Source organism: Etheostoma spectabile, chromosome 5 (genome assembly GCF_008692095.1).
Source record: "Etheostoma spectabile isolate EspeVRDwgs_2016 chromosome 5, UIUC_Espe_1.0, whole genome shotgun sequence".
Classification (NCBI taxonomy): Eukaryota; Metazoa; Chordata; class Actinopteri; order Perciformes; family Percidae; genus Etheostoma; species Etheostoma spectabile.
Window position 1 is genome coordinate 14,436,469 of NC_045737.1, and position 10,414 is coordinate 14,446,882.

A 10,414-nucleotide genomic window follows, 5' to 3' on the forward strand; every position below is an offset into this window, starting at 1 on the left:
ACACACACACACACACACACACACACACACACACACACTCCGGTGATATTTAGTGCCCTCATGCTTTGCTGCTTGTGTCATGGTCCCTTTTGTGCCCCAACTTCCCCCTGACACATTTGTCACTGCATCACTCAGCGCGGAGCGGCGTGGGACAGTTTTTTCTATCACTGCTAAGCTGGCACTTCCAGTTGGCCCTTCGCCCCGGTCACACAACATTTTTACATTTCAGGCATTCCGCTGACTCTGTCACACGTGGCGAACGAGCAGGGAAGTGAGCAAACAGGTAGAGAAACCGCAGACAGATTCTAAAACACACTTTAGCAGTCCCTGGATTCCAGACAGTGTCCTTTTCTGGTTACAGCAAATGCTCAAGAATGGTTGCATTAGATGTATAACAGTGGTTTGAAGCATACTGAGGCCCTAAAATTGGGTTTATAATCATGCATGAAGAGCTACAGCTTAGCTATGGAGCCTTCCCTGCGGGCGTGCTGACCGCCATCTACTGTTGGTAGTACGCTGACTATGGATAAGTACCTCAAACAACTCTTCTTAATAAAAATCCAAATCAATTGCATGTGATTTCTAGGACACAGGGTCGCCTCAAAAGTGTAACTAGGACTACATTTTGGAGCTACACTTAGTGAATAAAAGAGCTAGCAAACCCATCTCCACTCCAAACCTTCTGCTCACTGTGAATGTCGCTCTGTTACGCATACAGCTTGTGTGTTTACTGCTGTGGTGGTGATGCCCGAAACTAGTGAAACCAGAGACTCAACTAGGGATCAAAACCCACTGTGCAGGTCTCTACTGTAGGACTGCCAGTAACCCCTTGTGTGTTAGTATATTTCAATGTAACTTTTAACGGTTATGTTGTTGGAACTCAATATTTCACCTTTAGACTTCAAATGGGTTATCAGCAGTCACCGAGTAGCAGGATTCCACTTACCTTGGCACTTAAAGGTCCCATGACACGGTGCTCCTGGATGCTTTTATATAGACCTTAGTGGTCCCATAACACCATATCTGAAGTCTCTTTCCCAGAATTTAGCCCTGGTGCAGAATTACAGCCACTAGAGCCAGTCCCACAAAGAGCTTTCCTTAGGATGTGCCATTGGCAAGGTGGAGGCTGGGGGTGTGGCCTTGACCAACTGCCACTTTGCTTGTTTGAAAGCCATGATGTCTCTCTCTCATGGGTGGTAAAATTCTCTGGGCGGGAAAAGCAGAGAAAGGGGAGGTAACCTTGCCCCTTATGACCTCATAAGGAGCCATAGTCCAGTTGGTCCATCTGAACTTTCGTCTTCTCAAAGACAGAGCAGGATATCCAGGGCTCGGTTTACACCTATCACCATTCCTAGCCACTGGGGGACCATAGGCAGGCTGGGGGAACGCTGTTAAAAAAAAACTCATAAAGTGAAATTGTCATGCCATGGGACCTTTAAGCATCTTCTTACCGCAGCAAGCTCCTAACAGAGGCGCCCTGTGCACACGGAGGGTTCAGACAGCGAGCTAACAAGGCTGTTAAAGAAAAGTTCAGATCAAAAGTATCGATTTCACACAGTGACGGTGTCCTGGCCCGCAGCCCTGCTCACACACTCCCCAACAAAGTCCTAACCCAGGGTTAACACGAGGCCAGCTCCCCCTGCTGCTGTCTGATTGGGATATCGCTGTCACATCATTATATCGCGAAGACCTAAATATACACAAACAGCACCGTCCTCTGTGCACTTGCACTATTTATGACCCACAATGCACTCAATCTACAGGTCCGCTGACATGAACACATTTACACATCTTGTCCACTCTGAGATGATCCCCCGTGCCTCCGCATGCCTGGGACAGAGCGTCACTCCCTCCGGTACTCTACCTGTCTTCGGGGCACGTCTGAGTCTTGGATTCTTCACATCGTGCAGATGGCGAAGACTCTCGAGGTTAGATATTTAGGTTACACCTGTTTCCCGGCTTCAAACGCCTCTCTGCATACAGAAGAGCCTGGATGTAGAACGGATTCAGTGCTATTTTGCTGAAAACTAAAAGGATGACTGTGTTACGGCTCAGTAAGTAAATCGAGGTAGAGTCCATGTTGTTGTTGTGGTATCCATTTTCCTCGGTCTGTCTTCTGACCCTAGCTGTCTCTCACACACTTTCTTGTTTCAGTATCAATCTCTGTTTATAAGATTTAGTGTCGACCAACTGTTGCGAAATTTTCTTGAGTGTTTCGTTGCCTCTATTTTTTCTTTTGGGGCGTGACATTTTCATGAGTCGCTCCGAGGGTATGCCAGTTTATTAAGTACAGCGAGCTACAACTGAAACAGCCAATAAATCAATACCTTCATGAGCGTTTAATGTTCTGTTTTTGGTTGACCTCATAGTCTAAAAATAACAAAACACCTGTCAGTACATCACAATGAATTTCAACAGCACCACATACAGTCTGCAAAATTAGCCTATCATAGATGAAACTACACCTCTCTTTAACGGTTTCAACTAAAAGTGAGTGTGTATCACACTTGCAAAGATTTCTTTTCTTCTTTTCTTTTGCAAATTTAAAGTATTAAAGTATTAAAACAGCTACATATCTTTTTATAAAATAAATATGTTTTATTAAGTTAGCACTCTGTGTAATTGTATAGTTGTATATATATATGTAGTAGACGTATATGTATAGTAGTATCTAATATGAATAGTAATATCTAATGCATGGTTAGCAAATGCTTTTATTGCACGTTTTAAAAAACTTATTTTTGAAGTTACAATTTACAAATGGGTTTACATGCCTCAGAAATGTGTAGGCCACAGGCTTCAAATTAAGAAATGGGGCCACAAATGTATCAAAAAATGCTTTACAGGTGATAATTAATTAGGCCCAACATGAGAATCTTTTTTAATTTAAACAGTTATGCACCAGTCTTGATGCAAAATTGAAACAAATCACAATAGATGATGCAACTTTTCAGCCACAAATATTGATTATTTTGTAAAGTGGGAATTGATTTTGTCAATGCAATGGAGTTATATATTTTTTTTTTAATCACGCACACAAATCATGTCATTCAGCTCTTTTGTAGAGTAAAAGTATGAGTTATATGTAGCACACTAATTTCATAATTCAACATTGAATACATTTTTTTCTAAGTTGTGCTCTAAATGGTTTTGTAAAGAAAACACATCTCCCCATGTTGACAGCGTGAGCCTCCACCGGTGCTCTGTCTGTGTGTACAGCAGTGTGTCGGCTGCTGTTTGACGTGGATGATGTAGTGGCTGTGCTTCACGCAGCAGGAGCCGATGACTCGGAAAATGGTCGTATTACTTTGTTACACATTCCACTGCTGCTTTTGAAGTACATCTCCATAACAGCCATGGCATACGGCTTTCTTGGAGGCCGGACTAGCCCCCCCCCCCCTCTTCATGTAATGAAAGTCAACCCAACTTCATCAGTCACAGTAATGACCAGAGCGCAAGGACGGGCTCAGGTTGAGAGTTGGCTCATCGTGTGCCTGTCTTTCCGGCCCCACAGCTAAAACAGCAGAGCTGGACATCTTACTTATTTACAACTGGCAACCTTCTACTTTAAGCTCATAACACTACACACACACACGCACACACGCACACACACACACACACACACAACTATCTCCTCAGAGGCCGCAGAGAAAATGCATGGTAAAACTATACGGAAAAGACCTTTTATTCTTCTTCTTTTTTTTTGCACCGCTGAGAACACATGTCATTTTAAATCTAATTCAATCTACTTAAAACTGTTAATAAAGACAGAGGCAAGCAGTTGTAGAATACATATTTAGATAATTTACTTACAACTAGTGATAGCAGCAACACAAGTCCTGCTTCAAAGATTTTACTTTAGTGAAAGTACAGATGTATCAGCAAAACTCACTTCACTGGATAGAAAATAATGAACAACAATAATAATAATAATAATAAAAATAGTAAATAATAATAATAAATTTAATTTGTATAGTGCTTTTCAAGGACCCAAAGTTGCTTTCCAGGGAAAGGTAGAAAACAAAACAAGGTTAAACACTACTGTATACTGTTTACTGTAATACGTCTGATTTCACAAGGCTTGAAATTGTAAGATGAAGTGCTGCAGTATACACAGTGTACACAGTTATCTTAGAATTCAAGGCAGATAAAGAAGTTCTTCAGGTAAAGAAGAGTGATTAAACCCTGAGTTTAAAGTATATCCCAACCTCGGCTCTCTGTTAGGACTTTCAAACTTTTCATTCAACAGGCCTTGCCTTGTACTTCAGCCGGTGAGCTCAGAAATCACAACTTCCTTACAGAAACGTTAGCGTGTCAAGTGAGGCAGCGGAGGCACCGTGAAATACAAGCATCTGGCCTGGAGAAATCTTCTTGTGTGCTAAAGGCAAAAAGCAGATGGGGAAAATGCAAACTTTACAGGCATTTAACTTTATTTGTTTTAAAATGTTGACAAAAATACGTGTTAGTTCATTAGAAATTCTTCTAATTTTTTAAAAAGTGAATGCCCTACTGTCTATTCAGAAGCTTTTGGGTTAGAGTAAGCACTGAATCCGAACTGCTCCAGTCTCTGAACATGAAGCAGGAATATGTTGACAAAGTTAGATTTTAAAGTACAGAACTAATTATGAAAGAGTGTTTCTTTTTTTCAAAATCAGGAATAAATCAAGATTAAAGAAAATGAAAGGCTGCATGAGGACGTGTGTTATTCTCAGACTGTCCAACCTTGTGTGTGTGTGTGTGTGTGTGTGTGTGTGTGTGTGTGTGTGTGTGTGTGTGTGTGTGTGTGTGTGTGTGTGTTACAAGCACATTCTTGGGAGTTCAAGTGTGTGATCAGGCCCAGGGAAAGGTCCAGATGAAGACGTATAGTGGCCCAGGGGTGGGCCAGATGCAGAGGTGGATAATGGATTAGTGAAGATCAGTCTGGCTGTTTCCTGTGAGGAAAAACAGACCACATTTATCTTCTGTCCTCTGTCCCATGGCCACCCAGGGACCACTTAAAGGAAAAAGATCTAAGTCTGATGTGTAAATATCTTCAGATGGGATTTTCTTAGAGGAAAAATGGATGAACCACCATGACAACCATAACAGAACAAAAAAAAAGACTATTTGTAAAGCTGTGACCTGTAGATCTGAAAAGTTTCTGGACTTTCATGAGAAGCCAAAAAAATGAAATCTACCCAGAAGTTCTAGAAACTAGAAACTAAATTAGTTGGCTCAGAGACACTACGGTCTTGTGTAATGAGTTTCTCATTTGTTTCCAGCAACAGCAAAATTTGATTTAATTGTATTTGTGACGCAATCTCAGAAAGTACCAAAAAAAACCCATGCATGGATATCAGCTCTTCACTCAATACCTCCTTTTTATGGGATGTCTGCATCTACAGTACATTTCAGGTCCTGAAAGCCGGTTAGCTATCAAGCAAGTAGGATCAGTATTCTGCATAGCTCAGAAACAAAAGAACATTTAAATTCTGCAAGAGGTTTATCCATAGGACTTAATTTATGATGATTTCTGAGATTTTAAAAAGCCAAAGGATATACGCCATGCAGACTTTTTCATATTTACGTTTTGACCGGCAAAGAATGGTATTTCAAGAATTTCAAATATTCTCCAGCACGAATGTTACAAAGTCAGATTCCAGCAGAAGCACACAAACACACCGCACTAGCAGGCACGAGCTTCAGCTCCATTCCTTTCTGTTGGATGAGCTCCAAGTTTGGGATTGCAATCAGCTGCTCTTAGCTGTTTTCACCGGGAGCTGAGGACCTCCAATAAAGCATTTCATCACCTGAAACCAAACCAGCGCACTTCACCGCCTCAGGAAGTGGACCTGAGCTCTGCAGGAACTAGAACCTGCTCGCGCAACTTAACTCGCGGCTATCTGAGTGCATAGCAGTGTTGTAGTCGAGACCGCCTAAACCGAGACCAAGTCATCATCAAGACCAGACTGAATCAAGACCGAATCATATACCAAGACAGTAAGGGGTTTTAGACCAAGTCAAGACCATGACCAAGACCAAGGCAGAGGGAGTCCGAGTCAAGACCAAGACCAGGTTTGTGATGGACAGCCAGAGCTTCTTCTCCTCTCTCCCGCATTCACTTTCTTGGGAGTGTGTGTAAAGGGGACACGGAGAGGGAGGTTTACGGTAACACATTCAAATTAGATATTGCTAATATTTGCAAGTTTTAACACATCGACTTAACACATGTAGACTGTTTTCTACTGTGGTGTGTGCTGACGTTTGTGGGGCTGGTTTCCATAAAACTGATTCTTGCTGACATCTATCATCATGATGGTTCTAAAAACAGAGATGCAGACTCAAGAGCAGGATTCAGACCAGTTGAAAGCAATCCATCGTTTACTTATCAAAGCTCAAAGCAGATTTTGGGCAGCAGGTAATCAGTCAGCATGGACGAACTGAGCAGGAAAGGGGCAATCACGTGAAACCAGGAACATGGCAAATGGACTGGAGGAAAGGGGGCTGGTCTACATGCAGGGGAGATAATTAATATGTAACTGTGTATATTTGACTGACATGACATGATTCAGGATAATGGAGGGAATTTTCGTTTTTGTATCATTATTCTCATTTTCATTAAAAAACATTCAAATTAATGAAATTGAAGTGAATATGGTGGGACTTTTTCAAGGATCTGTACCAAACTAAGATTGCCCCCCTGTGATTGGGACATTGCACTAGTCCATATTGCAACTTCGGGAAAAATGTGGTTACTCGTTGTCTGTGACAAGTCAACAGGTGTTGCGTTTTGTCTGCCATGAGACAGAAACCTGAAAAAAAGAAAGACAAGCAGCAGCATCCTTGTCCTGCTGATTACTGAGAGAGTTCCACGTTGATCACCTCAGTCTGAGGTTTAGTTACAATGCCCGGCTATTTTGCCCAGGCTTTGCACTTCTCAATGCATTTCTCATTTCTCTCTGTGATGATCCGTCCTCCCAAACATTGTCTTCTCATTTCTCAGAACTGTCTGTCGGGACGGGCCTTGTCCAATAAATGGGGATCAGTTGTAACTCAAAGAGTTTGTCAGCAGAGTGGGAACAACACAACACAACCGATGACAAAAGTTGTTCACAGCAGCAGACAACACATCGGTGAGGCTCCAGAGGGGCTGCTGATGGTGGGAAACACTGACTGGGACGTCCCACGATGTGTTTGTGGATTCAGTGACACTTTTGACGTTACGCTCCTTTAAGTCAATACAATCAGCTGGCAGTAATTTGTTTGCATGTGTAGATGAAAACAACCTCTTTACACTGCAGGGCATGTCTTCCTTCTTGTACAAAGCATTAGTATAAACATTGTAAATCATATATGAACAGGGTTGATGAACACGAAGGGAACTTGGCTGACCTCTTTAGCCTTAGCTGGAAACTCAGCCAAGCCACCGCAGAAAAGCCATCTTAAAATATTGGGTGGCCTAAGAATATGTACACACAAACTGAGCGTGCTGGAGTAATTTGACTCCCATGAAAGGACTCGAAGAGCAAAATAATATACAACAATCTGAGGCACAGCTCATTATTTCTGACCCATGCATGCTAGACAAAAAAATGCTGACTCTAATTCATTTTTCCACATCACTGCAAGTATGAAAATGGAAAACCTGCTCACTGTCAAGGATGAGCTTTGGGGGTCTCTTGTGTGCAGTTGATTCAAGAAGTTGTTTTTTGTAAGAAGGAACAATTATGTGCTTTTTCAATGCAAACAGTACGTGTAGAATAAAGTTCTTGACACCCAATATTTGGTTACAATATGGCATTTTATATAATTGTACCATTTTTAATGTCAAACCACTTTTAAGTAAATAATTTTCCAACAGAATCTTGTTGTCAGAGTGGAGAAACATGATGTAAACCATATTTTTGGTAACCTGGACAAAATACTGTAAAATGAATATGCGGGTTAATAACTCTTAAAACAATACTCCACCAAACACCTGGGACTTGAGTATCCTAGGACTTACATTGAAAATGGAAGCACATGATGACTACATGGGACACCTGCCACCTACTTGGGCGGGGGTGGCCTGAAGGTTAAAAAAGCGAGGTTTAATCCCCAGAGAAAATCTGGGAGGAGAAAGTAAAAGTGAGGTGCTTGTCCCTCCTTCATTACCACTACTGAAGTGCCCTTGAGCAAGGGCTTTGACCTCCAACTGGCACAATGGCCAGCGGATCAGACTGTGGTTGTACTGGGCAGCTTCCAGGTGTGAATGTGGAACTGTGTGTGTATGATAGGTTGTCATTGCGAATGAGAAATTGTTCTCAATCGACTTACCAGGATAAATAAAGGTTAAAAAAAAAATACATGGACTACAGATGTCAATTAGCTTATAGTTAACACTGGTTTCAGCTAAGAATCTTTACACTAAATAAATGATTTATAATTCCAATACATCCAGTCGACTTTCCTGTTCATGACCGTTGCAGACCAATGACTACTGTATAACTAGAATCGTTCCAACCCTTGTGATTCAGTTGTCTAATCCTTGTGATGTTTGTTAAGTTATGGTATAAAATAGATAAATAAGACCATAACATTAAGGGCCAGACATATTTGGTTTATTCACATGCTTTTATTTGAGAGAAAAAGTCAAACATATTTTAACTGTATCATTGCATGTGTGATGCGTCATGTAGTCTTCTCATTTACAGCTTGGTCGACACAAAGCCCCAAAAAGTAACTAAACCACCCAAGACAAAAGCGACAAAAACGTTGAAAAAAAAAGAGTTGGCAAACGTGAACAAAAACTTTAGCATTGCAACAAAACATTGAAAAAAACAACAACAAAAAACAGACGGCCCAAAATTGACTGTGAACTTAAATTGATGTGATCAACATCTGCAAGGGGCCGGATTTGACACATGTGCCCTCTCGAGGAGAGCAGTTGTAGCCAGCTTTAATTCACAGGATCCATAATGGATTCCGATGGTTGTAACTGCTCTGCAGAACGACTCTGAAGCCTTTTCTTGATCTGACGTCACCATCGGCAGAACATCGTTTGTCTCTTTCAGGATGCCGCATGCTGTGGTTGAGGCTTGGTTTGTTTGCTTTTGCACAAATATGACTTGGAAAGTTTAGGGAATATTTGTCATAATGGTTACAGTAATCGTGTTAACCAAGTGGTCATAGATAGGGAACGATGGCCATGTAAAAAAACAACAATGTTGACTGTTGTTAGGAAATGAGAAGCAAAGAGCGGTCTCCTGTATTAAAGTCATTCTGCATATTTTTGTGCATCATAGTAATAATGTTACACTCCTTTCTTCTTTGCCCTAAACCAACAACACTCCATCTTCCCCACACCATGAACCTTCCTCATGAACATAATCCATAGACACCTGTGCTCTTTCACTTTAAGCATTTTCTCCCCTTTTAAATGGACACTTCTACTTCAGGTAAACTTCTTTGACCATTGTTAGCATCTCTACATTTTTTCCCATTTTGATTGTTTTTCCTTCTGATCAACATCATCTTTTCCTTTCTCCCTTCATCACACCTATAACAAGAAGAATTGCAGTCTTGAGTTGGAATTATACTACAAACATAATTTATGTCACGAGTGATTTTCTTTCCAAACTTTGATCCAGAGCATGTTCTCCAAAGCTGAAATGAGACCTTCACATAGAGAGTGTCCTAGTATTAAACACACAGCACAAAGTACTACGTATTCAAGCATCAGTGGACATCAGAGGAGTATTGTCGTTATGTTGAAGCTTGAGAGCTTGGCTGGTCAGACGTTCCAACACTATACCCTCGCCCCTTAGATTGATCGCTGTCTCTGGGCTCAGACGGGTCAGGGCCGCAGCAGAACCTGCTGTCTGCTGTTTGCTTAGACTAAAAAGCTGCTAAAAGCTGGGATCAATGGGGCGGGGGAATCAATCAGGATCATCCGTGTTTATACGACTCAGGAGGATTACCTCACTGTTACTGGAATGGCCTCACAGGAATGACTGGCCATTAGAACAGTGGGACTAAACACTGGCCTGCTGTTTACATAAAAGGTAATGTGGGCCCGGCCCCGGCTCTGTGTGCAAGAGACAATTAGGCCCAGATACAGGCCGTAATCCACCACAGCGTGCGAGGTAATCAAATTCAAACATAGCTGGGCCCCCGAAAACAATGAGGGACGAGATTACAATGAAGCATGGGAAGACAGAAAATGAATAAGCTTAACACCGAACATGTGCCACAGCCACAGTGACCAAGACGCAAAGTATACAGCATCAGATAGGTGTTCTTATTTAGCGTCTTTGGTCGGTCAAGAAAAATAACAGGTATGGTATGGGTAGGTCTTAATTCTTTTATTTTGTTGGATTTTTATTTTTAAATCTTTAATTCTTTGAACTCTTTGAGCACCTGTATTTCTGGAGGCAATTGGCTCACAGAAAGAAAA